This window comes from Phascolarctos cinereus, unplaced genomic scaffold (genome assembly GCF_003287225.1).
Source record: "Phascolarctos cinereus isolate Bilbo 61053 unplaced genomic scaffold, phaCin_HiC Scaffold_1;HRSCAF=81, whole genome shotgun sequence".
Taxonomy (NCBI): domain Eukaryota; kingdom Metazoa; phylum Chordata; class Mammalia; order Diprotodontia; family Phascolarctidae; genus Phascolarctos; species Phascolarctos cinereus.
In genome coordinates, this window is record NW_027555514.1 from 169,794,997 (window position 1) to 169,813,802 (window position 18,806).

An 18,806-nucleotide genomic window follows, 5' to 3' on the forward strand; every position below is an offset into this window, starting at 1 on the left:
GTTCTGTTTGAAACCCCCCCCTTTACTTCACCCTATTCACACCACACACACACACATTTTATTGTCTCTGCCACAAGCAGTTTTTGTCTCCAGACCAGCTCTATGATCTCCTGATAAGCTGGTATAAATAACAAGGTAAGCATCTCATTGAGTCTGTCAGCTCTATAAATAACCATGCAAGCGCTGAATAATAGGTAGAGCATTAGAGTTGGGAAGAGCTGAGTTTGAATCATGCCCGAGACATTCACTGGCTATGTGATTGAGGCTAGGCAAGTCATTGGATAGCTCTGTGCCTCAGTTTCCTTACCTGTAAAATGAGGGAGTTGGATCCAATGGCTGCTAAAGATCCTTCCAGCTCTAATCCACGATCCCATGCTTGCTTATTTGACATGGAGCAAGCCTAGAATTGACTATCCAACTGCCCACCGCTGCCCCTACTGTTCGGTTAGAGTCTCAGATGCCTTGGTAACCTGTTTTTTATTATCATACATCCTAAACAGAGGCTGGATCCTTTTGATATGTTTTCAGATCAATGAATCATCCTCTTTCTGAAGTGGCTACAGAAGAAGATAAGACTTTTCAAAGGATGTGCTAGACCCAACTCATACCTGCTGGAGCTGGTTGTTAAATTTTCAGTGTAAGTTTTTGCATGTTGGAAATCTGCAAACACTGTTTCTTTGGTTGTCTAGACTTAAGAAAGTGTTGGAGAAAATGTCAATTATGCAGATTAAATTTTAAAGCGGGTCATGCTTTTCAGAGAGGCGCTGTTAAAATTTGCCATCACACCGCTAGACTTGTTATTGTATAGATTTGGATGTGATCCAGCGGATGAACAAGCATTTACCAAGTGACTACTATAAGCCAAGAACTATGCTAGTCCCTGAGGCTAGAAAGACAAAAAAAAAAAAGCAATCCTTATTGCCCTCTCGGTGGAGCTTATACTCAATTAGGGGAAACAACATTTATACATTTAACTTGGACACTCCAAGTCTGTAGGATGCTTGAGATAAGAAAACATTGGACCCATAGGCCTCAGGCTTTAGCGGTCCATTTTAGCAATTCCCATGTAAGTGTACAAGCCAAATATAGCCAGCCTTCCTAATTGTGTAAGAATCACAATTCATTTCATGGGAAGACGCATTTATGGAGAACCTACTATGTGCCAGGCACTGTGCTAAGCTTACAAATATTATCACATGTGATAAAAAAAAAAAGGGAAAAGGACCTACAAGTGCAAAAATATTTATAGCATCTCTTTTTGTGGTAGCAAAAAATTAGAAATTGAGGGGATGCCCAACAATTGGGGAATGGCTGAATAAGTTGTGGTATATGAATGTAATGGAATACTATTGTGCTATAAGACATGATGATTTCAGAAAAACCTGGAAAGGCTTGTGTGAACTGATGCAAAGTGAAAACATTGTACACAGTAACAGCAACATTGTGTGATGGACAACTATGAATGACTTAGCTCTTCTCAGCAATACAATGATTCAAGACAATTACAAAGAACGTATGAGGGAAAATGCTATACACATTCAGATAAAGAACTGATGGACTCTGAATGCAGATTGAAGCATACTATTTTCACTTTATTTTTTTCATGGTCTTTTCCTTTTGGTCTGTTTCTTCTTTTACAACTGTGACTAATATAGAAATATATTTTATATGATTTCACATATATAACCTATATCAAACTGTTTACCATTTTAGGAAGAGGGAAGGAGAGGGAGGGAGAGAGGGAAAAAAATATGGAACTCAAAATCTTGTAAAAATGAATGCTGAAATTTGGAACTATGCCCAAAGGGCTATAAAATTGTGCATAACTGGGAAATAAGATATACAGGCATTGGTGTATAGAAATCTATCCTGCCTTACAGGAAAATAGAAAAGGAAGGGGAAAAGAGAAAGGAGTGGTGATAGAAGGGAGGGCAGATCAGGGGAAAGGGTATTCAGAATGCATGCTATCTTGCTGTGGAGGAAGGGGAGAGATGGGGAGAAAATTTGGAACTCAAGATCTTGTAGAAACGAATGCTGAAAACTAAAAATAGATTTTTTTAAAAGAAGTAAACAAAACAAACAAAAAAAACCCCTGTGCATACCCTTTGATCTAGCAATATCACTTCTAGATCTGTATCCCAAAGAGATCATACAAATGGAAAAAGGATCCACATGTACAAAAATATTTATAGCAGCTCTTTTCATGGCAGCCAAGAATTGGAAACTGAGGGGCCCATCAGTTGGGGAATGGCTGAGTAAGTTGTGGTATAGGAATATAATGGAATACTATTGCTCTATAAGACATGATGAGTATGCAGACTTCAGAAAAACTTGGAAAGACTTACATGAATTGGTGCTGAGTGAAGTGAGCAGAACCAAGAGAACATTGTACACAGTAACAGCCACATTATGTGATGACTGACTTTGATAGACTTACCTCTTCTTAGCAATGCAAGGATCTAAGACAACCCCAAAAGAATCATGATGGAAAATGCTGTCCACATCCAGAAAAAGAACCATGGAGTTTGAATACAGATCGAAGCATACAATTTTTTCTCTTTTTTGTTGTTGTTCTTCTTCATGGTTCCTCCCATTGGTTCTAATTCTTCTTTACAACATGACTAATGTGAAAATATGTTTAATAGGAATGTATACATAGAGCCTATATCAGATGGCATGCCATCCTGGGGTAGGGGAAGTTAAGGAGGGAGAGAAACTTTGGAACTCAAAATCTTATGGAAGTGAATGTTGAAAACTAAAAATAAATAAATAAATAAATATTTTAATAAGAGAAAGAGGAAAAAATGAATGCTAAAATTGTCTTTACATATACTTAGGAAAAAATACTATTAAAAATAAAGACATGATGAGAAAAAAAAACAAATATTATCTCATTTGATTCTCACAACACCCTGACATGTAGATGTTATTATGACCTCCATGTTACAGTTGAGAAAACTGAGGCAAACACAGATTAATGACTTGTCCAGGGTCATATAATTAGTTAAGTGTCTGAGTCTGGATTTGAACTCAGGTCTTCCTGACTCCAGGCCCAGGGCTCCATCTGCCTGCGCCACTAAAACAGTGTTTCCTCCAAAAGGATGTTCTGATCTCTTAGAAAATAGTAATCTCTTCCCACTTTTTTAAGGCAATCCAAGCTGTAGATTTTGACAATGGGAAAACTTTTAATGTTTCCAGGGTAAGTCTTCAGGCAACGTCCCAATATTCTCAGCATATCCCTCCCATCCACCTCACTCTGTACCTCTTGAGTCATAGTCAAACTACTCAGAGCCAAACTACTAACATACTTCAATAACTAGTCAGAGATAGGCTAAATAAAGTCCCTTAATTCACTTCTTTTGTTTGGTTTTTTGGGTTTTTTTTAGGCAATCGGGGTTAAGTGACTTGCCCAGGTTCACACAGCTAGTAAGTGTCAAGTGTTTGGTCTGAGGCTGGATTTGAACTCAGGTCCTCCTGACCTGAGGGCCGGTGCTCTATCCACTGCACCACCTAGCTGCCCCCCCCCCTAATTCATTTCTTAAGAAAGCACCAGCCGAATGGCAAAAATTGTATGTGGTCTGCTATTCTTTTCCTGGATTGATATAAACCAATCTTGTTGTTTTTCAGTAATATCTGACTCTTCATGATCCCATTTGGGATTTTCTTGGCAAAGATACTGGAGTGGTTTGCCATTTCCTTCTCCAGCTCATTTTATAGATGAGAAAACTGAGACAATCCGGGTTAAGTGACTTAGCCAATGTCACACAGCGACAGTGTCTGAGGCCAGATTTGAACTCAGCGAGATGAGTCTTCCTGACTCTGGGCCCAGCACTCTATCTACTGTGCCACCTAACTGCCCTAATGACATCTAAAAGGGTCCTATTACCATTCCTGAAGAATGTCAGGTATAAAAAAGGTTACAGCTGAAGCTGATACCTCCACAATTTAAAAAAAAAAATTCATCATCAGCCTTGGGTGCCCCAACCTCAATTTAAGGTTTCCCAAAAGTAGTGAGTGAGGCTGATCCACTTGTACACACTGTCATTAAGTAAAATTGAAGGTGTCATTAAGTAAAATTGAAGGTGTGGAAGTTAAGTTTCTCAAATTAAGTAGAGGTTTCGTTCAAAGCCAGAATTTGGGAAGTCATCGCAGACAATATGTTGTTCTCCCAATAAAAGCACTTAAATGCTTCTGTACTAGATGAGAAGTAGAAATAAGTGTCAATGTATGTATACCTAGGTAGCCAGACAGATCAAAGTAGACCTGAGTTCAAATCCTGCCTCAGACGTTTACCAGGTGTCACCCTGGGAAAGTCACTTAACCTCAGTTTCCTTACCTGTAAAATGGAGATAATAATAACATTTACCTCCCATGGGTGTTGTGAGGATCAAGTGAGATAATATTTGTAAAGCACTATACAAACTTATATAATACTAGCTATTATTATTATATTACCTCTATACACTCATAGTCATTCACTCTATCCTCTTCCATGACTTCCGAATTTCCTTCCAACTCTATAGACTTCTACAGAATCCTAAGAATGAAAGAGATCACATAAATTCATTTTTCCCATAGGGCATCATTGATCTGGAGCTGAAAGGGACTCCGAAACCATCTACTTCAATTTCTTTATTTTACAAATGAGGAAAATGAGGCTCAGGGAGATTGAGTGATAGGCCCATGGTTACAGAGGTAGAAATCAGTGGAGGGGAGATTTGAACTCAAGTCTTCTCATCCCAGATCAAAGCTCTTTTCCACTGAATCATGTTCTTTCTGCAACATCAGTCTGCAAATTTTGCAGAAACCCTGCAGAATGTGAAAGAAAAATAAAATCCTCACCCTGCTAGCACTTTTTTTTTAAATGACAGGTATTACCACATTTTTTCTTACATTTGGTGAAATAAAGAACCTCAAAGGGAAATACAAGTTGCATTTTTCCACTTGTGCTTCAGACCGACAGGATCTGAGAGCCAGATCATTAATAATCACCCAGATAATAGCTCAGAATATTTCATCCTCAGGATACCTACACCAAAATACTGCATATGCCAGCTTTCACCCTCAAGCTTCATTATTGCATTTTAAAAATAAATTTTATGATGTTTTAAAAAATATCACCAAAATGTCTCCCAGTATCCCTACTCCAGCTGCAAGACAAACTATTCCATATAACAAATAATATTTTAAAGAAGAGACACAGAAAGAGACGGAGAAGAGAAAAACAATTAGCCCAAACCAATGAATACATCCCAATATACATGCAATGTACCACATCCAGAGCTTGTGCCCTTCCAGTCATATCAATCTCTTTCTGCAGCATCATTCTGCACCAACGCCCCCAAAGAGCATGCAGCAACCAAGATGAATGTCAAGTTCATTTCTCTTGTCCTGACAGTCTTTTTTTTGATGACAGTTCACTGTTGCCACATTTTTTTCTTTCATTTGCTGAGAAAAGGAGGGGGACTAAGGGTGTCTTTTCCTATGTTGTCCACCATGTTTATTGATTGTAATTTTACATATGCTTTTGATCATGTTGTGGTTGTTCTTTCCATTTATATTATTATAATCATTGTGTAAATTGTTTTCCTGGCTCAACTTCTCTGTATTCATCACACACATCATTTCTTACAGCATTTTAATATTCTATTGTATTCATTCACCACAATTTGTTTAGCCATTCCCTAAACAGTAGGCATCCACTTTGCCTTGGCTACCACAAAAAAGTGCTGCTGTAAATATTTTGGTGTAGACGGTGTATATACGGTGTATACGTGTATATGGTACATATTTTGAACTTTCTTCTTATCAATGACCTCCTTGTGGTATAAGCCTAGTAATGGAATCTCTGGGCCAAAGGGTAAGGACATTTTAGTCGGTTTATTTGCATAACTCCAAATTGCTTTCCAAAATGGTTGTGCCATTTCATAGCTCCACTAATAACATACTGGTGTGCCTATCTTTCCACAATCCCTCCAACACTAGTTTTATCTTTTGTCAGAATTACCAATTTGCCAGATATGGGGTGAAAACTCAGGTTTGTTTTGATTTGCATTTGGGATCTAGGATTTGGAGCATTTTTTCACTGTTGTTGTTACTCTGTTGTTTCAGTAGTGCCTGACTTTCCGTGACCCCATTTGGGGTTTTCTCGGCAAAGGTGCTGGAGTGGTTCGCCATTTTCTTCTCCAGCTCGTGTTACAGATGAAGAACTGAGGTAAACAGGGTTAAGTGACTTGCCCAGGGTCACATAGCTAGTAAGCATCTGAGGCCAGATTTGAGCTCAGGAAGATGAGTCTTCCTGACTTCAGGTCTGGCATTCTATTCGCTGCTGCCCCATTTTTTCATACAAATTAACAATTTGCAATTTTTCTTTTGAGAACATTTTGTTCATATGCTTTGAGCACTTATCAACTGCTTTTGGTCTTATATACGGAGTGCCTCAAAAGTATTTAGTGCCGTCTTTTTAAGATTTAAAGATGAAATTGCGCCGAGACTTTTGGGACACTACATACGTATATATAGACACATACATATGTATACATATACATATACATATACATGTACACATACATATGGGTATGTGTCTTGGATAACAAACCCGTATCTGAGAAATTTTATAGAATTTTTTTCCCCATCCAACTACGCCCCCTCTTATCCTAAATGCATTTTATTTTGTTAGTACAGACGTTTTTCAGCTTCATGTAATCAGTTATCTGATGCGAAACAATGAAAACATGTTTGACTGGTAAGACCCCATGCCCCCAGGATGCATTATGCCAAGGCTAATAAACTCAAAAAGTAGACATTAGCACACCCCCCACACCCAGCTTCTTGTTGAATTGGCCCCTCATTCCTCACTCCTTATTAGACAGTTTAGAAAACTTCATTTCACAAGTACTAATGATATACTGTCTTCCCCTACAGATGATCACCAGTCTCTCTAAAACTATCAATTTGGACCCTAATGAGTTCTAGGCCTCTGACTAAAGTGTGAAAGCCTTTTTACAGTTTCATGTTCAGAAACCACCCCACCACACCCTGTTCTTGGCTGGGGGCAATGACAGTAACACAAGATGACTATTTCCTGTTGATAGCTACTCTCCAACTCCACTTGTGAGTACAATAAAGTTTTATTAACTGTTATCCCTGAGTGGCTCAATGTCCTTCATCCAAATTCTTCTACACTACATCTATTTTATCTTTTGTAATTGCTTCTATCCTTTGGTTAAGAAAGTATCTCCTACTCAGAGAACATTGTATACAGCAACAGTAATGTTGGGTTTTGGGGTTTTTTGTTTGTTTTTGCTGAGGCAATCGGGCGTAAGTGACTTTCCCAGGGTCACACAGCTAGCAAGCGTCAAGCGTCTGAGGCTGGATTTGAACTCAGGTCCTCCTGACTCTGGGGCCGGTGCTCTATCTACCGGGCCCCCTAACTGCCCCCAGCAATGTTGTTTTAAGAACAACTTTGAGCAATTAAGTCATTTTGACTATTATAAATGCACAAATTAAAAATAAAGGACATATGAAGAAAAATGTTATGTTTCCAGAAAAAGAACTGATAAACAGAAGTATGAATAGAATAATTTAACATATATATATATATATATATATATATATATATATATATATATATATATATATATATATATATATGCCTATTTGTATCTAATGGCAGCCATCTCTAGAGTGGGGGGGAAGTGGAAGGAAGGGGGGGGAAAGCAAAAAAAAAAAAAAAGAACTTTCCATGATAACTTTGCTGTCTATTTGGAGGGGATAGCAAGTTGTACATGGTAAATCTGCAATTTCACGTGCAATCATCTTTTTTATCATACTGTGTTATGGAAATGCTCATTTTGTTCTGTGAATTGAAGATAAAATAATTTTTTTAAAAGTATATGTGACAAGCTTCTGTTCTACTTTTTAATGAGATGATCTGTAACATTAAAATCATATGTCCATTTTGAAGGTATTATAGAATATACCATAAGATGGTGATCTAAGCCTAGTTTCTGTCAGAAACGTTTCCCTAGTGGTTTTTTAAAAGTAGAGAGTTCTTTCTTAAGTAATTTACCTTTTCCAGTTTCTCAAATACTCAGTTGTTGAGTTTCATTGTTTCTGATTCTCCCTCCTTCACTGATTTCCTTCTCAATTTTTTTAACCTATATCAAATGGCTTTGATGACTATTACATTATAATATGGAATAAGGCCTATAAGTGCTATTCCCCCTTCATTGTTACTTTTTTTCATTATTTCCCTTGATAGTCTAGATTTTTTGTTTCTCCAAATGAATTTTGTTGTTATTTTGTAGGATGCTTATAAAGTATCCCTTTGATAGTTTGATTGACATAGATAGCATTAAAACGGTAAGTTAACTTTGGTAGTGTTGTCATTTGAATTATATAGGCACGGCCCAACCATGAGCACTGAATATTTCTCCAGCTATTTAAATTGTTCTTTATTTCTTTAAGGAGCCCTTTGCACTTTTGGTGTCGTTCAGTCATTTTCAGTCATGTCCAACTCTTTGTAACCCCATTTGGGGTTTACTTGGCAAAGATACTGGAGTGGTTTGCCATTTCCTTCTCCAGTTCATTTTACAGATTAGAAAACTGAGGCAAACAGGGTTAAGTGACCTGCCTAGGCTCACACACCTAGTAAGTATGTGAACTCAGGAAGATGAGTCTTCCTGATTCCAGGTCCAGCCATGCCACCTACCTGCCCATATTTTAACATTGAATTTATGAAAATACTTTATGTGCTCTGGTAGATTGACCCCCCAAAAATATTTAATGCATTTTATAGTCATTTTAAACAGTATCTCCCTTTCTATTACTGCCTTTTGGATTTTTTATTATTATTATTATATAGAAATGATGTTGATTTTGTAGCCTGAAAGTTAGCTAAGCTATTGTCTCCATTAGTATCTTTGCTGACGCTCTAGGATTTTCTAAATAAAACCTCATATTACCAACAAATAGGGATGGTTTTATCTCTGTTTCTTTTTTTTTTTCAGCCAAAGACAAGGTTTATTAAAGATCTGCCATATTAGCCAGACTCTTGAGGAATCTGAGAGTTTGTAAGGTATTGGCTAGATTCTAAGAATCGGAGCAGTGGCTAGATTTTAGGAATCTGAGTCTATCTCTGTTTCTTTAACTTTTTTCTCTCAGCTTTTTTGTTTTTGCTAACATTTTCAGAATTGTACCGAATAATAGTGGAGAAAGTGGGTATCTTTGCTTTACTCCTATACTTAGTTAGGAATGCTCTAGTATTTCTCCATTGCACATTATATTTGTTTTTCATTTAAGATAGATACTTTTTATGATATTAAAAAAAAAGTCCCCTTGTGTCTATATTTTGAAGGGTTTTTAGCATAAGTAGATGTTGTATTTTATCAAAGATTTTTTCTGCCTCCGTTGAACTAGATAATCCTGTGGTTTGGGATGTTTTCGTTTTACATGTGATAATGATACTTGCTTTCCTACTACTGAACCATCCTTGCATGCCTAATACAAATCTAACTTGGTCATAATGAATAATTCCTTGAATGAATTGTAGTCTATTTGACAGGATTTTATTTAAATTTTTTAAATATTCATTAATGATGTGGGTAGAGTTCTCCTCCTGGTCTTACTCTTCTCTGGTTTAGATATTAGGACTATATTTGTCTCATAATAGAAATTTGGTAGAGTGCTTTCTTTCTGAATTTTTAAGACTAATTTGTATAAGATTGGTACTAACTGTTCTTTAAAAGTTGGATAGAATTGTCCTGTGAATCCATCTGCACCAGGAAGTTTTTTTCTTTGCTAGTTCTATTTCTTTTTCTGGATTATGTAAAATCTCTATTGGTCTGTGCATCTGGATATTTTATATTTCTGAAGATATTCTCTAGTTCTTTTGTGTTCTCAGTTTTGGTAGCATATAACTGTGCACAGCATGTTTCGATCACTCTCTCATTTCTTCTGATTTTGTTATGATTTCACCTTGCTCATTAGCTATTTTGTTGATCTGATTTCTTCTCTCTTCCTTTTTTTTGTCAGGTCAGCTAATGGTTTACCACCTTTGTTAGTCCTTGTAAAGGATTTTTTGTTTTGTTTACCATTTCCATAATCTTTTTTTGCTTCTTACCCGTCTATAATCTCCATTACCTTCACTGTTGCTACTAGTCTAGCATTTAAAGCACAACAAATATAACATAAAACTTTTTAAAATGCCTGTCCTTTTTTCTTCCCAATTTTTCAGCTGGTCATACATAGAGTCACAAGGGCACCACATACAGAAGCCATACACAAATACCATTCACGGAATGGCATCACATAGATACTTACCATATGTAGAATCTATGCAACCGTGATACAGAATCAGGATATTTTCTGCACCAAATAAATGAAATTTCATACATAGAGTCACAAGGACACCACCTACAGAAGCCATACACAAATACCATTCACAGAATGGCATCACATAGATACTTACCATATGTAGAATCTATGCAACCGTGATACAGAATCAGGATATTTTCTGCACCAAATAAATGAAATGAATACATTCTCCAGGGCTCTGGGGAGGAGGGGGAAGAGTTCATTAGGATTGTTTTTCTTTGCCTGTGGTTCACGCTCCATTGATTCTTTTCTGGCACAGCTATTTTCCCTGACCTGTCTATGATCAAGCCAGCTGCTCTTCTTGGAGGTACATACAGTGGGCTCATCTCTACAATGCCTGCCACAGTTCTGTTCTATCTCCTGGGGGCAAAAAATACCTAACAAGTTTTATTCTAAACTCCTTTAGAAATTATAAAATGCTTAAATAATAATTTTCTTTGCATCTTCTCTCTCACTTTATTTATTTTGTAGATTTTTGGTGTTTTACTGATGCTTTTTGTCTTTACTTCATAATCATTTCTAGGGGTAGTGGGAAGGCCTTCTTTCTTCAACCAAACCCTCAATTAAGCAAAAACAGTCAATATAGTGACAACATAAGAAGATAATGTATAAAGCATTCTGCCCTAGTAATTCAGTAAATTGTATTTACTTTATGTCTTGTATTTATGTATATAATAATAGCTATCACTTATATAGTGCTAGTCACAGGCCTAGGAAAGGTCTAAGGCAGAATATGAACTCATTTCCTGACTCTCAGTACAACACTCCATCCACTGTGCTACCTAGCTCATATGTGAACATAATGTTTCCCCGATTGAAAGTAAGCTCCTTGAGAGCAGGTACTCTGTTTTTGTTTTGGTTTTTTGTCTGTCCTCAGCATTCTGCCTAGCATATAGGCTCCATATATACTTGTTGACGGATTGATTGATTGCTGTAAGGAGGTATGTTTATCTGTCTTCTGGGTTCCTTTGAAAGGTTTTTCCCCCCATCTTTGGGTTTTTGGGGGGTATCCAGTGTTTTGTTTCTTTTTATTGATATTTTACGACATTTGTAAATTACAAGTTTTTCAGTAATTCTCCAACTGAGAGGTGCCTAAACTTAAGTTTCCAGCTCTTTGCTGCTACAAAGAGCCCTGCTATGACTATTTTCCCCTTATGGATTGTGGCAGAGGGGGTCACGTAACTCAATGAAACTATGAGCTACATTATGCAGGGTTATCCAAGATAGGCAGATCAGAGCATAGACCTCTGACAAAAGGTGATCCACGGGAGAAGCAGCTGGCAAACCATGCTAGCATCTTTGCCAAGAAAACTCCGAAGCCAGTAGTAAAATGCTAAAAGAAGGGCCTGGAGTGCTTTGGTCCAAGGGATCATGAAGAGTGGGACACAGATGAACAACAAAACAATGACGTGAATATTTTGGGCCTTGGTCTTTGACTTCCTGGAAGCATATGTCCAGTAATAGGATCTCTAGGTGAAAGAGTATGGACAGTTTAGCCACTTTTCTTGCATAATTTCACATTGATATCAAGAAATATTGGATGAATTTATGAGTCTGGCAACAGTGCATTAGAGTGTCTACCTTCACATAGCCCCTTCAACATTGACTATTCCCATTTTTTGTCATTTTTGCCAATTTGCAGAGTATGAGGCAAAAGGGAGAAGGGAATAAGCATTTATGAAGCACCTACTATGTGCCAAGCACTATACTAAGTGCTTTACCATTATTATCTCATTTGATCCTCAAAACAACCCTGCAAGATACCTTCTGAGCAATGCAATGATCTAGGACAATTTCAAAAGACCCATGATGGAAAATGCTATCCATACCCAGACAAAGAGCTATGGAGTCTGAATGCAGACTGAAGCATACTATTTTCTCTTTCTTTTGTTGTTTTTTTTTCTCATGGTTTTTTCCCTTTTGTTCTGATTCTTCTTCCACAATATGACTAATGTGGAAATATGTTTAATACGATTATACATGTATAGCCTATATCAGATTGCATGCCTTCTTGTGGAAGGGGAAGTGGAGGGAGGGGGAAAATTTAGAACTCAAAATCTTATAAAAAAGAGTGTTGAAAACTAAAAATAAATAATAAATAAATAAATAAATAAAGATAGGTGCTATTATCTCCATTTTACAGTTGAGTAAACAGAGATTAAGTGACTTGTCCAAGGTCACATGGCTAGTAAGTGTCTGAAGCTGAGTTTGAACTCAGATCTTCCTAACCTATCATTCTGTTATACCACTTAGCTGTCTCAGAGTGGTTTAGATTTGCATTTCTCTTACTATTAGTAAGTTAGAGCATGCTTTCAAATGATCATACACAGTTTACAATTTTTTTTTTTGGAAATTGTTCGTATCCCTTGACCCCTTACCTATTGAGGAATGTTATATATTTATGTCAATTTCTTGCCTATCTTGCATAGTGAACTTTTATCAGGAATATTTGATGCAAATAGATTTCCCAATAGGTATCTCTTCTATCTTCATTGATTTCCTCAAGGCAGAAAGGGTTTAATTTTATGCAATCAAAATTATCTAGTTTGTCTCTTATGATCTCCTCTAGCCCTTTCTTGGTTAAGAGCTCTCCCCTTCAGCACTATTGCAAAAGGTATTTCTATCTACTCTATTTCTTTAAAAGATATGTCCTTTTACATTCAAGTCATGTGCCTACTGTGAATTTTTTGTAGCATATGATTTAAGATATTGATCTAAACCTAATTTCTGCTAAACTGTTTTCCAACTTTCTCAGAAATTATTGTCAAAAAGGCTACTTCCCTCCCAACCCCCAGTAATTTTTGTTGTTCCTAGTACCCCACATTCATCTGACAGGACTTGAAAGATGAAAAGTGAGATATGAATCTAAAGGCAGAATTAAAAGATGAAAGGACTGGAAAATAACACAGATATAAAAAGTCTTTTCAATACCTTGTCACCTCTGAATAAAAATTATATACCCTAAGAGAACTCACAGGGTTGTGGCTGTCCTTAAATGACATAATTATGTAAATCAGTTTGTAAACAAAATGTTATATAAATAGGTCTGTGGGTTGACAATTCATTTACATGGAAGGGAAGGGAAATGACAGTCTCAAAGGTAAGTATGGCCTGAAAGCGCTTCTAATTTTTTTTTTTAGGCAATTGGGGTTAAGTGACTTGCCCAGGTAAAAGTGCTTCTGTTTTCTCTGTGGTAGAAGCAAGGGTCTTCCTGAGACTTTCAAATGGGTTTACTTCACCTTCTAGTTATGGGGCTAGGGCCAGAAAGGAAAGCCATTATTAAGTTCTTCTGGGGGTTAAGAGGATGTCCCATGAAAGACAATACCATGTAGCTTTGATCTCAGCAAAAAAGATCTGGGTTCAAATTCTTCCTGTGACACTAGCTGAGTGACCATAAGCAAGGCATTTACCCTCAGCCTCAGTTTTCCCATTTGTGAAATGGGAATAATAATACCTATAACCTCACAAGTATGATCTACAATATGTTTTTCATAGGATTATTGTTGTAATCAAATGACATAATGTGCATAAAGCAGTTTGCAAAGCTTAAAGTGCTATATAAATGTTAGCTGAAAAAGTAGTCAAGTCACTAAACATTTATTAAACACCAGGCACTGTGTTAAAGCAAAAAAGGGGGATACAAAAGGAAGGGGGAATAGTTCCTGCTCCCAAGAAGCTCATAATATAATGGGGGTAAGAGGGAGACAACATGCAAACATCTATGTACAAACAAGCTATATACAAGGTAAATTGGGAATCATCTTGGAGGGAAGGCATTATTAACATGAAGAGGAATGAGGCTTCTTGTAGAAGGTGGGGCTTTAGCTAAGACTAGAAGGAAGCCAGAAGCCAGGAGGTAGAGATGAGGAAGGAGAACATTCTAGGCATGGGGAACAGACGATGGAAAAACTCAGAGTTGTAATGGGGATAAACTAGAAGCCTTCCCAATAAGATCAGGGGTGAAGAAAGGATGCCCATCATCACCACTGTTGTTCAGCATTGAATTAGAAATGCTAGCTACAGCAAAAAAGAGGGAGGGGAAAGAAATTAAAGGAATTAGAATAGTCAATGAGGAAACAAAACTATCACTTTTTGCAAATGATATGATGGTATACCTGGAGAATCAACTAAAAAACTAGTTGAAATAATTAACAACTTTAGCAAAATTGCAGGATATAAAATAAATCCACATAAAACATCAGCATTTCTATATATTACCAAAAAAGTCCAGCAGCAAGAGATAGAAAGAGAAATTCCATTTAAAATAACCATATACAATGTAAAATATTTGGGAGTCTACCCGCAAAGACAAACCCAAGAACTATATGAACAGGATTACTAAACACTTTTCACACAAATAGATCTAAAAAATTGGGGAAAAAATTACTTGCTCATGGGTAGGCCAAGCCAATATAGTAAAAATAATAATTTGACCAAAATTAATTTGTTTATTCAGTGCCATACCAATCAAAATACCAAAAATTATTTTATAGAGCTGGAAAAAAAATAACAAAATTCATCTGGAAGAACAGAAGGTCAAGAATATCAATGGAATCAATGGAAAAAAAAATGTGAAGGAAGGTGGCCCAGCCACACCAGATTTCAAACTATATTACAAAGCAGTAATCATCAAAACAATCTGGTACTGGCTAAGAAATAGAATAGTGGATCAGTGGAACAGGTTAGGTACACAATACACAGTAGTAAATGATCATAGTAATCTAGTGTTTGATAAATACAAAGACCCCAGCTTTTGGGACAAGAACTCAGTATTCAACAAAAACTGCGGTGGAAAACTGGAAAGCAGTTGGGCAGAAACTAGGCATAGATCAACATCTCACACCACATACCAAGTTAAGATCAAAATGGGTCCATGAGTTAGACATAAAGGGTGATACTCTAAACAAATTAAGAGAGCATGGAATAGTTTACCAGTGAGATCTATGGGTAAGGGGAAAATGTAGGACAAAACAAGAGACAGAGAGTATCATAGTATATAAAATGGATAGTTTTATTACATTAAATTAAAAAGTTTTTGCAAAAACAAAACCAATGCAACCAAGATTAGGAGAAAAGCAGAAAATGGGTGGGAGGGCAAATTTTACAGTAAATTTCTCTGATAAAGGTCTCATTTCTCAAATACGTAGGGAACTGAGTTAAATTTATAAGAATACAGTCATTCCCCAGTTGATAAATGATCAAAGGGTATGAACAGCAGTTTTCAGAGGAAGAAATCAAAGCTATCTCTAGTCACATGAAAAAAATAAATCACTACTGATTAGAGAAATGCACATTAAAACAACTCTGAGGTACCACCTCACACCTATCAGATTGGCTAATATGACAGAAAAGGAAAATGACAAATGTGGGTGGGGATGCAGGAAAAGTGAGACACTAATACACTGTTGGTGGAATTGTGAACTGATCCAACCATTCAGGAGAGCAATATGGAACTATGCCCAAAAGGTAACAAAACAGTGCAAACCCTTTGATCCAGCAACACCACTTCTATGTCTGTGTCCCGAAGAGATTTTAAAAAAAGAAAAGAAAAGGAGAATGTATGTGTACAAAAATATCTATAGCAGCTCTTTGTGTAGTGGCAAAGAATTAGAAATTGAGAGGATGCCCATCAATTAGGGAATGGCTGAACAGTTGTGGTATATGATTGTAATTAAATACTATTATGCTATAAGAAATGAGAAGCAGGATACTTTCAGAAAAACCTGGCAAGATTTACAGTAACTGATGCAAAGTGAAGTGAGCAGGACCAGAAGAACACTGCACACAGTAGCAGCAATACTGCATGATGATCAACTGTGATAGACTTAGCTCTTCTCAGCAATACAATGATGTAAGACAGTGCCAAAGGACTTATGATGAAAAATGCTATCCACCTCCAGAGAAAGACCTGATGGAGTCTGAGAGCAGATCAAAGCATATTTTTATTTACTTTCTTTTTTCTTTTTGGCAAGGCAATCAATGTTAAGTGACTTGCCCAGGGTCACACAGCTAGTAAGTGTCAAGTGTCTGAGGCAATTCAGGTCCTCCTGTCTCCAAGGCTGGAGCTCTATCCACTGCACCACCTAGCTGCCCCTCTTTATTTTTTGGGGGGGAGGGGGGGGTTTGTTCTGTTTTCATCTGCAACATGGCTAATATGGAAATGTTTTGCATGATATCTATATAATCTATGTATGTATATATAATGTATATTATATATATCTATATATGCATGTATAATCTATATAAAAGTGCTTACCTTCTCAAGGATGGGGAAAGGAAGGGAAGAAAGGAGTATATTTAAAACTAAAATTTTTGTAAATGTTAAAATTTGTTTTTATGTGGAATTGGGGAAAAAATAAAATATAAAAATTTTTTTTAACACTTATTGAACATTCTAAGGGGAACTGTGAATGGATAGGTCCAGAGTTGGAGTACTGCCTAGAGAAGTAGTTCCGAGAGAAGTACTTCAGTGGGCAGGTGGGGTCCATGGCCTATAGCATGTTCTGCCCACATTGCCCAGAACAAAATCTTACACACAGAGCACTCAAACAGAAAAAGATTAATGGTTTACACATATACGTGTGTATATATCATATATACACATATAAATATATACAAAGAAATATGCATATATATACATATATTAAGTGATTATTTTGTGGAATAAGACATGGATTTGTTACACACTCTTCCTCAGGAGCAGAAAAGAGGACCTCTACTCAAACTCTAAACAGTATCATCCATTGTGATTCTATAAAGAATAATGATTGTTAACAATTACTTTAATATTGTATTCATCTAGGAATACAAATTTAGTCAATCATCTAATAATATGTGTAAGAATAAGCAGTGTATTAATCCATATTTTGTAAAAGTTTCATAGGAATATAGATTCTAATAGGAAGGCCCTATAATAGGCCTCTAACTTTAATATAATGTCCATTATTTGTTTACCAGCTATGGAGCTTACTTGCAAGAACACTGATACACATATCTCCATCTTGTTTTGCTCCAATTCCATGACCAAACCAAACATGGGTGCTGGCATGGTATGGAAAGTCCTCCCCGAGATATTCTTGGAGCATATATATATATAGCTTGTACCACCTCCTCTTGCCCACCCTAAGGAGGACCCTACTCATCTTGTGACCACCTAGTCAGTGGAGATATTTCTTGCTTCACTCAACTCATGACCCTGCTAACACACCATTTTTGGTTATTTTAGCTTATGTGTCATATGTCAACCAGTGGAATTATTCTGTATTTTGTATAGGGGCTTTAGAATGTCTAAGTAATAAACCCTATAAAAATAGGGCCTTGGAAGGAGGGGGCATCTCAGATCTTGCAGAGGTCCACTTCAATAAAGGGGGCCAAGTCCCTTTAATGAAGTGTTTTGGTTCAGAGCTTTGCCTCAGTTTCTCTTTTAGTCACTCGAGGTGATTTTTGTCCGTATAGATGGTGGGTGGAAAATGCAAATGGGCAAATACAGGCTTCTTGAAAGGAGAAACTTACAAACCATTAGAGCTGCCTCAGGAAGGAGTGGGTTCTTCCAGGTCAAAGGTTTTCAAGTGGAGGTGATCATTTGGAGGAATATTGTGGAGGACATCTTTGTTCAGGTATGGATTGGACTAACTGGCCGGATTTGAACTCTCATCTTCCTGTTTCCAGCCCCAGAGCTCTATCCACTGTGCTTCCTAGCTACCCAGTGCTTCATCTACTACACCACTGAGTTGTCTCCGGTATAAGTATTATCTCTATTTTATAGATTACAATGGATTGAAAACTCAAAAAGTCAACAGTGTGATTTTTTGCGGCCAAAAAAATTAATGTGTTCTTACAGGCCATCCAAAGAGGCTTGGTGTTCTTTATGAAGAGGGTGATTGTATTCTGCCCTGGTGGTCAGGCAAACCACATTTGAAGTCTTGTGTTTTGGGAAAGGGTGGAGGAGGGTGAACATCCAGAGGAGAATGATCAGGATGGAGAAGAGCCTTGAGATGATGTCACATTAAGATCAGTTGAATGAACTGGATGTTTACCTGGAGAATACCTAAATGGGCTCCATGGGTGTCTCTTAAGGGTTGTCTTGTGTGAAAGAGACTAGGCTTACTTGTTCAGCCCAGGCAAATAAAGCTAGAAATAATGGGATAGACCAACTTGGGTTTGACGTAATGAAAAGCTTCCTAAGGATTACAGCCATCCCAAAGTGGAGGAGACTCCAATTCACCCCCTTCCACCTACAGATCAACAGCTAAAGGCTGGATGACCACTTTTAGGAAATTCGTAGAAAAGAATCTTGATCATATGCAGGTTGAACTGGATGGCCTGAGGTCCTGTGACACAAGTAACCCATTCTATCTCACCATTCAGGGCGATGCCACTGTGTTGGTGTTACTGAACTGGATTACTCAATTACTGGTCCATGATATTAA

The 18,806-nt window shown here is 37.1% G+C and overlaps 1 long non-coding RNA gene across 1 annotated transcript in view; it reads right to left on the minus strand.

Moving 5' to 3' along the window:
- The window catches only part of LOC144455380 (uncharacterized), a 57,264-nt gene extending 46,532 nt beyond the window's left edge, over window positions 1-10,732 (minus strand). The window contains exons 1-2 of the long non-coding RNA XR_013484116.1: window positions 10,324-10,732; window positions 4,456-4,537 (exon numbers count right to left, since the gene is read on the minus strand). This is a non-coding gene — a long non-coding RNA (uncharacterized LOC144455380). The remainder of the gene's footprint in view (window positions 1-4,455; window positions 4,538-10,323) is intronic.
- Between the last annotated feature and the right edge of the window lie 8,074 nt (window positions 10,733-18,806).